The sequence below is a fragment of the Lacerta agilis genome, chromosome 2, assembly GCF_009819535.1.
Source record: "Lacerta agilis isolate rLacAgi1 chromosome 2, rLacAgi1.pri, whole genome shotgun sequence".
In the NCBI taxonomy this organism is placed as follows: Eukaryota; Metazoa; Chordata; class Lepidosauria; order Squamata; family Lacertidae; genus Lacerta; species Lacerta agilis.
The window spans coordinates 35,171,770-35,186,916 of NC_046313.1; the positions used below are offsets into that span (position 1 = coordinate 35,171,770).

A 15,147-nucleotide genomic window follows, 5' to 3' on the forward strand; every position below is an offset into this window, starting at 1 on the left:
AGTTTGAACCCGTATGTGGAAACATGTATTTTCCTGGTGTGATGTGTGAAGAAGCATCCACTATCAGCAGGAATGTTGACACTAAAGAAACTCTCTTCTTTTTTGTTTTGCCCCAAGCAAAGCCTCAGGTAAAAATGACAGTAAGAAAACAGAACACTGGGAGTTAAGCATAGATGGTCATGTGTCCATTCACACAAACAAACTCACACTGCAGGAAAGTATATGCGCCATCTGGTTGAGGGAGATCATGTGGGTCTTTCTGCCATCCCATTTGGTCCTGCTCTCGTGATTACAATGGTGTAGGCTGCGCTACAAGGGATTTAACTCCCTTTCTGTGTTAAAAGGGAAGAGGGGTAAGAATGTACAGAAGGGCAAGCTTTGAAAGAGTGACTGAATAAAAAGTGAAGTCAAGACAGGAATAAATAATTGCAAGCCATTTTGAGGAATCTTACTTTCTTTGTAAGATTTATTGTCTGCCCTTCACCAGGGCAGGCTGAAACTGTATATAGAGTTATAAAAACAGGTAATACCATTCCAACAAAAATGAAGTATGGATTCAACAAAAAAATACAAAAAATACAAAACAAAATATTTTAACTGTCAAAGGCCAGAATTTTGTACAGAGGGAGTTTAAGGGCTTTGGTCAAAAATGAAATATGAATCCCCTGAATGAACGAAGAAAGACCTGTAACATCCCAGGTCAGGAGAACAGGTCCTTAATATTTAACAAAGACCTAGTTATCGTCTCTGACACTTTTGTCCTTATCCTTAAGGGTTTATCATCAGCTTGCCACTGTCCTGAACAAGCATGACCTCCTAAGCAGCATGCCAAAGAATTAAAGCTATGCTACCAAAGAGGGAATCGGTAACAGCTGATGAAAACAGACGTTGTGTAAATCAAAACATACTAATGAGAAACAAAGGGCAAGTATCTTAAAGCAGGGACACTCCCAGGCTAGTCATCCACTTAACAGAAAGTGGGGTTCCAAACCCATACAGCTTTTGAATTACTTGTTTTAAAAATTTATATTCTACCTATTTTGTGGGATAAATTTTGCAGGAGAAATTTGAGGCATATCACAATCAAAAACTGTTATAAATCTGCTATCGAGGCTCATGATATGTGTTATGCTTTCCAGAGCCCCCTTCCCAGCTCCTGCCAATGGAATATATAAATATATTTAAATCAGCCACTTTTATTTGTGTGTGGGGGGGGGGAGTTCCTAGTCTTTATTGCAATAAGCAATTGTGTGGAATTATAGTTTAAGGAGCTATTTTCAAAAGGTGTCTAAACAGAATCCAAAGCATTACTTTAATTACCCATCAGATTTATATCCTGCCCTTCCTGCTGTAGAAAGGATAAAAGGTAAAGGTAAAGGAACTCCTGACCATTAGGTCCAGTCGCGGATGACTCTGGGGTTGCGGCGCTCATCTTGTTTTATTGGCTGAGGGAGCCTGTGTACAGCTTCTGGGTCATGTGGCCAGCATGACTAAGCCACTTCTGGCAAACCAGAGCAGTGCACGGAAACGCCATTTACTTTCCCACTGGAGCGGTACCTATTTATCTACTTGCACTTCGTGCTTTCGAACTGCTAGGTTGGCAGGAGCAGGGACCGAGCAACGGGAGCTCACCCCGTTGCAGGGATTCGAACCACCGACCTTCTGATCGGCAAGCCCTAGGCTCTGTGGTTTAACCCACAGCGCCACCCACATCCCTTTGAAGAAAGGCTACATCCGTAATAAAAAATACAGTTAAAAATAAAATGAAAGCATAGTTAAAACATTTTGAAACTGTTAAAAATGTTTAAAACAATCAAACATGTAACCAATCATGTGTCTTAATAGGCCCACCAAAATAGAAATGTTTTCAGTAGGCATCTAAAAGAATACAATGATGGCCCCTGCCTATTGTCAATAATTAGAGAGTTCCAAAGCAAAGTACTGCCACACTAATGGCATGACTCCAGACCAGCGCAGCAGTGCAAGTTTGGTAGGTCAAAGTGAATCAGCTCATATGGGATAAGGTTTTTCCTCAAGGTAACTGGTCCCAATCCATTATGAACTTTATGTACCAGTGGTAACATTTGAACTCAGCCTGGTGGCAAACTGGCAGCCAGTTTAGATATTTGAGCTCAGGTAAGGTAAAGGTAAAACATAATGGACCCCTGGATGGTTAGGTCCAGTCAAAGGCAACTATAGGGTGCAGTGCTCATCTCGCTTTTCAGGCCGAGGGAGCCGGCGTTTGTCCACAGACAGCTTTCTGTATCATGTGGCCAGCATGACTAAAACGCTGCTGGCACACGGAGGACCGTGACAAGTGCCACAGCGCACAGAAACTCTGTTTACCTTCCCACCACAGTGGTATCTATTTATCTACTAGCACTGGTATGCTTTCAAACTACTAGGTTGGCAGAAGCTGGAACAGAGAAGCGGGAGCTCACCCTGTCACACAGATTCGAATTGTTGACATTCTGATTGGCAAGCCCAAGAGGCTCAGTGACCCCAGTGCCACCCGCATCCCTTTGAGCTCAGGTATAATATGCTGACAGCTTCACTCCTGTAAGCAATAGTGCTGGAGCATTCTGCACTAACTGCATTTTCCAGAGGAAACACCTCAATGTAAGATGTATGCTGTGGGAAGCAGAAATGCTTCAGAAGCATCTGTACTGCTCTCTGTACCGCTTCAACCTGGGACACAGGAACTTGGTAGAATTTCCTATGTGGGCCAAAGCTGTTTTAGCAATAACATGGGCTATAAACCTAAACATAATAATAGTATATTGGCAGATGAGTGCAGAGCTCATCAGGAATCCAGTGATACTCATTCAGAGTACAATCTTCCAGCTTTGCATAACTCACTCTTCCTTGCCTTCATGTGAATTCTACCTTGAGCCTTATCATTTAGTCAGGGGCTGCATTCAACATTGCAGTCCTGCTTTGAGACATCAAACAGCTGTGCAGTTTCCATTTAACCAACATGGTGGCTTGTTTCTGAGGCAGGTGAAGAATCTACAGATTGCAGGGATGTAGCCTAGAGCCTAGAGTCACTTCCATCCAGCTCCAGGTAGAGTGAGCAGCAAGCTGTCCTCTCTTTCACTCGAGGTCAATGAAGAATGGTCAATAAACAGCCACATCTCTCATGAAAAATGAATTCTTAGAATCCTCTCTAAGCTGGGAGAATGAGCTCTTGTCTTTTTTTAGCAGCAGCCTTCCATGGTTAAGCGTCTTTTGAATGTACTGCCTTGTTTGTATTAGGTGTCCATGGAAAGTTGAGATGTTCCAGAAGCATCCATTTTATGCTAGGCTTCAAGCACGAGGACAAGAATTTTGCAGGGTGATTTTGATGGTTGGAGAGAAAGGGAACATGGGGGTTTTCCCACCACATAGAAGAACAAGCAGGCAGCAGCCACAGATCTGGGTTCCAAAGAGCTGCTTTTGCAAATTAAGGCTTCCTCACCCCCTTCTTTTTTCTAGTAGGTTAATGTTACCCATTGGGCAGCAAAGATTAGAGAAGAGAACTCAGCAACGGACCTCAGCCACAGCCATTAAGGACCAAGCCCCCTTGGTTCAGCAATACTGCATTGCCTGTATCCAAAACTATTACATGGTAAGCAACTGCTGTTCATCTGCTGTGAATTCTTTGTTATTTGAAGTGTCTTCTATTCTAACTATGCAATTAATATGCACCAGAGAAGCTCAGCTTCTGGATCTTGAAGTAGAGCAGTTTTATCTGGGAGCCAGACATTTATTCTAGTGCACAAATCAACTGAACCTGAAGTTGTCAGCTCCTAGCAATAAGGTTTTTTAGAGTTATATGTCGGGGGGAAATGCTTTGGGTGCCAGAGAAGTCCTTGCACCAATAGTTAGCCATTCTTCTTTTAAACAAGCCACCTAAGGAGAACAAGATGAAAAATCCACAGATAAATGTATGGAGCAAAGTATTTGCCTAGTATGTTTCTTTAGATGACATTGGACTATTACAACTGCAGTCGTAAAAATGTTATGAGGGATTTAAGTTGGTTTAGATCTGTTTGCTAAATGGGACTGGCACCCTTTAACATTAGTGCTGGTGTCATGTGCTTGGAATTCCAAAACTGGCATTATGTGCTATTATGTGATGTTGCACTGCTATGGCAATGGGACAGCTCTTAGGATCATACCACAAGCCTGTTTATATCATGAGAGTGAAGGTGGAAGGAACCTGGGTTTACCTCCATCTCTGCCTTAAATAAATCACTCCCTCTCAGCCCCAATCCATATTTGTTAAATTAAGAGGGCATTGGCCAATTTGGTGCCCTCCAGGTGATGTTAGACAACAATTCCCGTCATCCCTGACATTGGTCATGTTGGCTGTGGAAGATGGGAGTTGGAGTCCAACAATATCTGGAGGACCCCATGTTGACTATCACTTGTTATAAAGTATAGCTGTGAGCTGTATCAATCCCAAGCAGTAGCAGCAGAAGAAATATAAGTCTAAATACCTAATCTAGTTAAACACTCTGGCTTAAAATGAGATTCTCCATGCTCCACAACCTTTACAGATCAGTCTAAAGTCTGTTTCTTGCATTTCAAAATTCCTATATACTGTATACAGAATTACCACTCACCCATCTAAGCGGTGGGCGGGATTTGCGACCTGGTGTGGGCTTCCCAAGCCTGACTGGGAGGTGGGGTGAGGGTCAGGTAGGGCAGGCACCTGCTGGCCATCTCCTCAGTCGGTATTCATTGTCTCTAATTGTGTATGGAATTCAGCAAAACAAAAACCATTGATTTTATCTAGTTCTGTGCTTCAATGTATACATGCAGCAATTGCACATTCTGATCTACATGTAGTTTCCCCATTCCTATGTGACACTGCCTTCAGTGTAGGAACTGAATACCTTGTGAAACTGCTTGAAAGGTGTGCCACAGAATAGTAGCAACAAGAGAAAAGTTGTCTACATAATCCTACATAACACAACCCAAATGTTCTAGTTACAGGTAGATTGGTCTGCCATAGTCAAAACAAATTAAAAAAAAAATCCTTCCAGTAGCACCTTGTTGTTGTTGTTCAGTCGTTCAGTCGTGTCCGACTCTTCGTGACCCCATGGACCAGAGCACGCCAGGCACGCCTATCCTTCACTGCCTCCCGCAGTTTGGCCAAACTCATGTTAGTAGCTTCGAGAATACTGTCCAACCATCTCATCCTTTGTCGTCCCCTTCTCCTTGTGCCCTCCATCTTTCCCAACATCAGGGTCTTTTCCAGGGAGTCTTCTCTTCTCATGAGGTGGCCAAAGTACTGGAGCCTCAACTTCAGGATCTGTCCTTCTAGTGAGCACTCAGGGCCGATTTCCTTGAGAATGGATAGGTTTGATCTTCTTGCAGTCCATGGGAATCTCAAGAGTCTCCTCCAGCACCATAATTCAAAAGCATCAATTCTTCGGCGATCAGCCTTCTTGATGGTCCAGCTCTCACTTCCGTACATTACTACTGGGAAAACCATAGCTTTAACTATACGGACCTTTGTTGGCAAGGTGATGTCTTTGCTTTTTAAGATGCTGTCTAGGTTTGTCATTGCTTTTCTCCCAAGAAGCAGGCGTCTTCTAATTTCGTGACTGCTGTCACCATCTGCAGTGATCATGGAACCCAAGAAAGTGAAATCTCTCACTGCCTCCATTTCTTCCCCTTCTATTTGCCAGGAGGTGATGGGACCAGTGGCCACCTCATGAGAAGAGAAGACTTCTCATGATGATATTCCAGCTGAACTATTTAAAATCCTAAAAGATGATGCTGTTAAGGTGCTACACTCAATATGCCAACAAGTTTGGAAAACTCAGCAGTGGCCAGAGGATTGGAGAAGATCAGTTTACATCCCAATCCCAAAGAAGGGCAGTGCCAAAGAATGCTCTAACTACCGCACAATTGCACTCATTTCACACGCTAGCAAGGTTATGCTTAAAATTCTACAAGGCAGGCTTAAGCAGTACGTGGACCGAGAACTCCCAGAAGTGCAAGCTGGATTTCGAAGGGGCAGAGGAACCAGAGACCAAATTGCAAACATGCGCTGGATTATGGAGAAAGCTAGAGAGTTCCAGAAAAACATCTACTTCTGCTTCATTGACTACGCAAAAGCATTTGACTGTGTCGACCACAGCAAACTATGGAAAGTTCTTAAAGAAATGGGAGTGCCGGATCACCTCATCTGTCTCCTGAGAAATCTCTATTTGGGACAAGAAGCTACAGTTAGAACTGGATATGGAATAACTGATTGGTTCAAAATTGGGAAAGGAGTACGACAAGGCTGTATATTGTCTCCCTGCTTTTTTAACTTATATGCAGAATTCATCATGAGAAAGGCTGGGCTGGATGAATCCCAAACCGGAATTAAGATTGCCGGAAAAAATATCAACAACCTCAGATATGCTGATGATACAACCTTGATGGCAGAAAGTGAGGAGGAATTGAAGAACCTTTTAATGAGGGTGAAAGAGGAAAGCGCAAAATATGGTCTGAAGCTCAGTAGCACCTTAGAGACCAACTAAGTTTGCTATTGGTATCTGAAGAAGTGTGCATGCACACGAAAGCTCATACCAATAACAATACCAATAACAAACTGAGTTGGTTTCTAAGGTGCTACTGGAAGGAATTTTTTTATTTTGTTTCAACAACCCAAATGGTTTGAACAAGTTCATTCATCTATGGATCAGGGTACTTGTTATTACCGGTACCTTAGAAGTGATCAGAACTTTGCTGAATAATTTACTTTTAATCAAGCAATTCTAAATGTAGGGGTTTTCTAATCCTTCACAGTCTCCTAAATCATTGAATACCTCACAAAACTTTATTAGAAATATTACTGTACTTCAATTAATCACATTTCAAGTATCTTATACAGCCTCAATGAAAAGGGAAAAATAGATCTAAAGAGCCTCTAACTGTAAAATGTTGTGAGGCTCTTATGGATAAAAGTTAGTCTTAAAAAAATGTACATTATACAGAGACAGAAAATGATAACATTTTAGTAGATTTTATCCTGTATTATGTGTTAAATGGCACTAGAATAGGTTGTAGTTGCTGCTCCAGGCCCAGGTAGCATGCAGCCAACAGGGCCTCAAGAGAGGAGATAAATAAGACGCAGGACAACAGGACTTGTGTTCAAATAGGCCACAACTTTTGTTTATTACAGATATATGTAGATTTTGGCGAAGGCATTGGGTGTGTATCCTGAATCAGCCAGCCCACGTGCTGGCTGATTGTTTTGGCTGGGTTGACACTGGGTTATGAGTCACTCCATGATGTACATCAAATAGGGCAATTCCTCCAGGACTGCCATTTTGGGAGAGTGCTATGGCCTGTTGACCATCTGGAAACCTGGACAAACACCCCCTCCTGGTACCAATTTTCTGTTGTGGAGGGGGACGAGTCCTGAGCCCCTGCCCAGGCTAAGGATCTAACCTAATGCTTTGTCCGCCAACAATAAATTGTGACAGTTGCTATGACACAGGCAAAACTTCAAGACAAACTCAATCCAACTCTGACTGAGCTGGTTGGCTCAGGCGTGGCCCAATTATATAGAAAACTGGTGGACCTGCCTGAAGGTTCCAGGCCGAAGTCTTCAGCCAGGTCCACCACTATGGCCATACCCCCTTGCCTGCTCATGATTGGTTGATTCAACTGAGCAGGCTCCCAGCAGCCCATGCAACCATAGGAGGAGGCACTGATGTTCTCAAACAGTTGTGTGGGACAGAACAATGGCCCCTAGCTCATTGCGGTCACGCTGGGCTATAAACCACCGCTCCCTAGCATTAGATGGTGTGGCCATTTTTCTTTATATTGTAAAGAAGGTTCTAAAGTTCTGATTATTTAATAAAATAAATAAATAAATTTCACAGGATATCTCAACAAAGAAGCACTTGGTAAACAGCCTGCAATTAGCTCTTGAAGTCCCCCCCTCCCAAAGCAGGATTCAACATATCCCCAAGCATTCAGGTGAGGCGATAAAATTGCTGGGAAGTGATTTCATTTGGCATCATTCAGTTCTTTGTCTAGGTATTTCTACATACATGTGGATTTATCATGCCAACCTTACTGGGTCGTGCAACATAAAAGTGTACGATCAAAACAACGGTTAGGCACTTTTCATTGTTTTGTGTATTTAAATATTTGTATATAGCCATTTCAGAAAAAATAAAATTATATTACATTAAAAACTCACTAGCAAGTGAGATTCAAATCTTCTTGATATGCTCACTTTAATGACTGTCATTGTATTTGTGACGGTGTGTGGGATGAATGTATGAGCAAAGGTCTAACAAGCAAGGTTTGGTGAAAGAAAACACTGGAGTTGTGACAAAGAGGGTCAGTGTTTGAAGCTCCACAGGTAACTTGTTTCAGGATGCTTTGTATGCTAAAAATCTCGTAAGAGTTTCAAATAAATAAACTGTGCTTGTTGCTGATAAAACCTCCAATATTATTTTACTATCACAGCAGCTTTCTTGCATAGTATTTGTTTTACCTTGCTTTGCTTCCACATGGCCTACCTACTACCAGTACCTACCAGATAAAATTTTGTTACATTTCTTTCAGACATTTTGTCCAGAACATTATACGCAAATATCTCGGAATTAGAAATGATGTTTGCATGCAACATTAGGAAGTTTGCACTAGTTACATTTGTTGTCCCACATCACAAATCTTCAGTCCATGTGTAAGTTAGTACAGTACTATATCCTGTTAATTTCAACACTCTGGTCCTTGTCCTGTTCTTGAAGCTGTACATAGCACAAAGCACTGCGTCCTGGCATTCCCCTTTGAGTGTATTTTGGAACTGCTATAAAAGTGTGTTTTCCTATTGCTTCTCTCTCTCTGGATTGGCTAGCTGCAAAGATGCCCACCTGTGCTGTCCTTCTCCTTTGGAATGTCTCAAGCCTTTAGTCTTGGGCTGAAGCATTGTCATTCCATTGGAGAAGGTCCTTTTTTGGCACTCTGTGCTGCATACCACGAATGCAATTGCTTCTCAAGGAGACAAATGGAACTGCAACATCTCATTCCAGAAGAGCTTCTGTCATGATGCCCTGGCGTAGGATGGCATAGGCTAAACGAGGGGTGGAGGGAGAGAATAGGGAGCCAGCTTTTCTCAAGTGATGCTATTTTACATAAATATATTTTAAGACTTCAAAATAGATGTTTAAAAATAGATGTGAAATAAGCAGCACTGGAAGGGAAACACTTTAATAATGCAGTTTTTTTCTGTACTGTTGTAATGACTAAAGACACCATCGAGGCTTTTCTGTTCCAGGGAATACATAAATATACAAATATCTGTCCTTCTGCAAACCTGTTTGTAGTCTAGAAATGATAACTGCTTTGACTGATACACCCTCTTCAGGAAGAGTGCTGCCTCCAGGTAAGTTTTCAATCTGCTTATTGTCATATAACTGCCCCACAAACAACTCAGAACAAATTCAGGTAGGTAGCAGTGTTGGTCTGACGCAATAAAAAATTGTTAAGTAGCACCTTAGAGACCAACTAAGTTTGTTCTAGGTATAAGCTTTTGTGTGCATGCACACTTCTTCAGATACATAGAAGTGTCTGATACACAAAAGCTTATACCCAGAACAAACTTAGTTGGTCTCTAAGGTGCTGCTGAACAATTTTTTATTTCAACTCAGAACAAATGTTCAATAAAATAAAAATTGATAAAAATCAATTAATTTAAATGGGTCTACTGTACTCAGGGTAGTTTTCAACTAAATTTTCCTCAAAGTGGTCCGAGGTAATGAATAAGAGCACATTTCCTCTAGCCACCTCAATATGCATATTATCCACTAGGACCACTATAGAAAATTTAAGTGCAAAGCCTATAATAGAAGTTTAGAAATTTCAACCCATGAGATAAAAAATAGATATATATATAGTGGGAGGGTGGGGTGGGGTATTTCTCAGAAGGATAGTAGGAGATGGGTGATTGGCTCAATGGGTATGGTAAACCTGTTGATGGGGAATAAACATGGCAGTGTGATTATGTGGTTGCATAGAAAACATGCGGTCACTTCTTACACAGGCTCTCATTCTGCTCATTAAAGGAAAAAAAGGGAAAGGGAGTTTGATATAGTTGCTTAAATTATCACTGCTATCCAGTGTCCTCCGGCACCTTGACGATTCCCATGGCCACATCTGATCCTGATTTAATTAGGAGTATTTGCTTTGCAGATCGACACTTCATGCTCTCCTCTTCCTCAGAGCCTCCTCATTTGGCCAACACACCTGGTAATCTTTGCAGAAACTTGAGGCATTATTTAAAGAGTCTGCTTGTTGCAAGGCTGAGGAAACAAGGTGCTGACACACAGGATGGCTTTGCTGTTGTGCAGATTCCACCAATGCCAAGGTGAGAAGGGGCTGTTGGTGTTTGTTTTCCTGGACAGCAAAGGGTATTCCTCCAGCCCTTGTTGCTTCCAGACAACATCCTTGTTTATTGGCACTCTCTTTTCTTTGGTAAGTTTTCATGGAAGAGACGCCACCTTCATTCTTTTGTCCAGGTCCAGCTGGTCAACCTTCTTCCTGAACAAGCACCCACATCTCTTTATCCTCGTTTGTGTGTGTGTGTGGTTTTCTCCTCAACATCCATTGCCGTTAATTGGAAGACCTACTCAAATAAGTCCTGTGACCCACCTCCCCCAGCAGCTCTTCAACCACCATTTAGGGACAGTTGTAGTATGCCTAGACTTGATCTGAAAATTAATGGAAGGTTTTTTTGAGGGCATTCCCTGATATATATAGAGCAGTAACAGAAACATAGCAATGCTATTAGTAGCTGAAATATGGTGATATAACAATATGCAAAAGAATCTGCACACTGCAAGCCCTTCCCTCCATTACTTATTAGAGGTAAATTATACTTCACACTGTGTGCAAACCTGCTTGTGTGGAAACTCAGTCCATTGCCAGTAAGCCAATCCTCAACATTCATTTTAGTGCTTAATTGAATAAGGCTGGATTTTCTGTCTCCCTGCAGTTCCATCTCATGTCTGGTCCTCATTTAGTACGGGTTAGCAGCTGCCTCCCCCATCTTCCTTTAATTCATTTATTTCTGGGAAATGAAATTCAATATTCTCTTCTACACCCAACTGTTTGCTGAATTTGGGAGCAATGCTCTCTCCTGTCTTGGGGAGGTTAGGCTTGTGAATGCATGCTCCAGAACACTGAAGTTACGGAAACTGTTTTATAAAAGGGCAAGAGAAACCCTTTGTGTTCAAATTATGTACTGTCATAAGTTTTAAGAATCATTTAATGGCATGTTATAGTGTTTTATATTTTAATGATTTTTAAGCTGCTTTGAGAGCTGTATCACAAAAAAGTCTAGATAATTCTGTAAATAAATAATATCAAATGTAAAATGAGAGGGGTGTGTGTGTGTGTATACAGTCATACCTCTGGTTGCGAACAGGATCTGTTCCAGAGCCCCGTTCGCAACATGAGCAGCACACAACCTTAAGTGCCACATCTGCGCATGTGCGCAACGTGATTCAGTGCTTCTGCACATGCGCAAAGCACGATTCAGTGCTTCTGCACATGCGCAAAGCACGATTCAGTGCTTCTGCGCATGCACGAACCGCCGAACCCAGAAGTAACCCATTCCGGTACTTCCAGGTTCGGCGCGTTTGTAACCCGTGATGAACGCAACACGCAGCATTCATATCTAGAGGTATGACTGTATAACAAAATAATTGCCATCCATTTATACAATAAGTTCCAACGCAGAAAGAGATCTTGTAATCATTAATATTATCCTGAAAATACTAGCTCAAAGTGTTGCAGGGATACACACATCCATGAAACCTATATCAAGGGATATCAGGAACAGTACAGAAAAATGCAGGCAGTGGTTGTTGTTTTTTTAAAAAAACCTGCATCTCATAGTCAGTCCTAGAGTTCATGTGCTGTTCTTACAGTATCATCAGAGAAACTAAAACAGAACTGAAAAGAGTTTTGTGATCCCATTACTTTTGACAATGACAAGAGCCATCATCTCTCTTCTAAGCTACCTACTTAGCAATTCACCATTGGCCAGAGCGTCTTTTTTAATCTTTGTATAATGTTACGAGCTTTGTCTTTAACCCATTGCCATCATCAAGATCCCAAGGCTCAGGTCCTTCCTTTTCTCAGCAATCAAAATAAAAAGATATTTATTGTCAATCCCACAATTTCATGTTTCTTTTACTTCTCTTCCTGGATCATCATCATCATTCTTCCCCCCGAGATAAAAAAGAAAACAAAAAACATTTTCTTCCTGTTTTCATTACGTAATACTTGTTGAGAGACACTCCTATAGACGGAGAATAAATTTAGGTTTGATCAAAGACAGCATAAGGACACATGTAGGAGTACATGAATAGTGCTGGAACTGGTCCATGTCAGACTCATAAAACTAATTACAAGTTATGTAAAATGATGGTAAACATTAGAAAATATGGTACAAAATGGTGCTATGCACCTATCTATGCATGGGGAGAACTAAAGAGTGAACCAAGCTACTCCTTCAGCCATTAACATATTTTGACTGCATCTGTGGTTCTATGTGTCTTTAAATTATCTGTTTGTGACCCTGAATTGGATCTGTCATCCAGTGGTATTACTGATCAAAGTATATAGAAAAGGGTCAACCAATGAAAGCAAGGAGGATTGTAACACAAGAGAGCAGTTGTCTCAGAAACCAAGCCTCCTACCCCTGAGAATTATATTAGATACCCTACAGTTAGTTTGGAAACCCAAACTCATTCAAAACAGGTAAGCTGAACCTGCAACAAAATGGTACAGTGTGGAATACTCTTGCTGGAACTTGCCATGCCCGTTTTCCATCTTTCCCTTGCAAACATTTGGACTCATTTGCCCCCCCCCCCCAGATTGTTCTGATTGGGTTATTTTGTTGGTACCAGCTAAAGATTTTTTTATTCTGCAAACCTTGTTTCCCCAAGCATCGTGCTTCTTCTCTCTGCTTTCTCAGTGACTCCATAGCCATAATACCCAAGCACCCATATTTATTATTATTTTAAGTATATTCCGTCCTGCTGGTGAAGCCTTTTGGATTAGCCACAAAGGTATTTCAACCTCAGAGAAATATATCAAGAGCAGGTTAGTTCTATGCAAGCGTTAATACAGAGAATTATTAGCTGCTGAAGAATTTGAGAGCAACTTATTATGGGAAAGTGGCTTAATACCAAAAGAGTATTAACATTCTCTAGAGGGAACATCTTTTTATCTCAACATCAAAGTATTTGACAAGGAATTAAATCCAGTGATCATACTAAGGAAATGCTTGGGTTCCGCTTCCTTCTTTATCGAGTGTTACTACCAGTCTGTCTTACAGTTTGTGGCACTTGTTTTTTCAGAAACAGAAACCACAAACCCCTAAAGTTCTAATGGAAATAGCTTAAGGTACTGTATCAGTGCAACATTTTCTCCACCTCGCCACCAATTATAGCTCTAGGTTTTCCCACAATTCTCAATGGCTTTGAGTGGCCTCTTCTGATTACATGGGGTATGACTGAGGCTGACAGACAAAGAACAGAGAAAGAATCTGTCTCCTTCCTACTGACTTTGACTCCCCAGTTATTTGTAGCACTTTATGGAAAGTGGAAGGCGTGCCAGAAGGAATCCATTTCCCCCCCTTGGAATGCAGCAGTTGTCCCTTATTGTAAGACGATCCCCAATAGCCTGAGCCAAGAAAGTGCTGACAAAAGTGAAACTCTAAAGGGCAGAGCACAGGAATGAGCTGGTTTTAGCTGAAGAACAAGCTCCATTCCAACACACACCCCTTGAAGAAGAAAAAAGCTATTATTTATAAAGGTGCATCTCTTTGGCCCTTTGGTAGATACTTGGTGGTATTCAACTAAGTGTTACCCAGAGCAGACCTATCAAAACACTTTGACCATAAAACTAAGAAATGATAGCTGACGAAGAATAAACGAAACAGGGCCTTGTCCTGGAGTTAACAATCGTCGTAACTGGAATTTGGTTTTATACTTTCAACAACAAAAATAGAGAAAACCATTGTTTATTGCCGTCCTGGCCTGAGTCCTTGCAACCTTTCTACTTTATTTCCTATCAAAACTAATGAGCTTGACTGTAAAGGCCATTAATTTCAGTGGGTTTAATCTGACAAAACCCTAGCTGAATACCACCCACTACTTCAGTAAGGGGAATTGCCAAACCTGGACTTTGTAGGGTGGTGTTCATGTAAGCCAGGCAATATGTCAACAATGCCATTCTTGCAACTTGTTGAACTATCACATTCTCCTTTCCTGTAGCAGAGATCTGGTTTCCTTTCCTGTTCCAGTAGCTGAAGATAAAGCTTCAAACCACCCAGCAAACAGAATACCTAATAGTCTTGCCTGGCGCTTTGGAAATCTTGATCTTGGCCCCAGGATGGATTACTTTGTCGCATCTTTTTTTAAATGCTCCACAGCCACACCTCCTAAAGCTGGTTTTGAGAGAAGAGTCAGGTACTTAGCACTCCTGTAGAAAACAGGAGACTCCCTCTGCCCCTGATACAAAGACACACACCCTACATTCAGTTTGAGAGTTGAAATATGCTGAAATGGACGCAGTAACCCTTGTTTCCAAGCCTCACTATCCAGAGCAGAGTGGCAGAATATAGGAGATGCTGTAAGAACGTGAGGAGTAATGGCCCATCTAGGCCAGCATCCTGTTCTCACAGAAGCCAGTAAGATGCCTGTGGAAAACAAGCAAGCATAACTGAAGCACAAGATCAATCTCTCCCGATTGCTGTGGTTTCCAGCCATTGGTATTCAGGAGCACTACTGCTTTTGACTATGGAGGTAGAGCATAGCCATCATGGCTAGTGACTGTTGATAGCCCTCTCCTCCATTAGCTCAGCTGATAATAGCCATGGTCCATTCTCTTTTCCATCCCACAAGCTGAGCGATCTCTCCTTAGCCACCACACTTTCTGCCCAGCATGTTGCTCTATGCTTCCACATCCTTCCCATTTTGTGCGCTATGTTTTAACACATCAAGCTATTTTCCAACAGCCAACAACAAATTTAATATCTTTAAAACATCAGAAGATGTTGATATTTGCACTCTGCAGCGTTGGCAATGTACCTTCAAAGTAGACTGGTGTGCGTGTGTTCACAGTAAATAAAAAAGC

The 15,147-nt window shown here is 41.6% G+C and overlaps 1 long non-coding RNA gene across 1 annotated transcript in view; it reads left to right on the forward strand.

The window, feature by feature from the left end:
• Window positions 1-11,377, forward strand: part of LOC117041110 — a 57,162-nt gene extending 45,785 nt beyond the window's left edge. The window contains exons 7-10 of the long non-coding RNA XR_004425932.1: window positions 3,475-3,607; window positions 7,872-7,968; window positions 9,278-9,385; window positions 10,192-11,377. This is a non-coding gene — a long non-coding RNA (uncharacterized LOC117041110). The remainder of the gene's footprint in view (window positions 1-3,474; window positions 3,608-7,871; window positions 7,969-9,277; window positions 9,386-10,191) is intronic.
• Window positions 11,378-15,147: the final 3,770 nt, after the last annotated feature.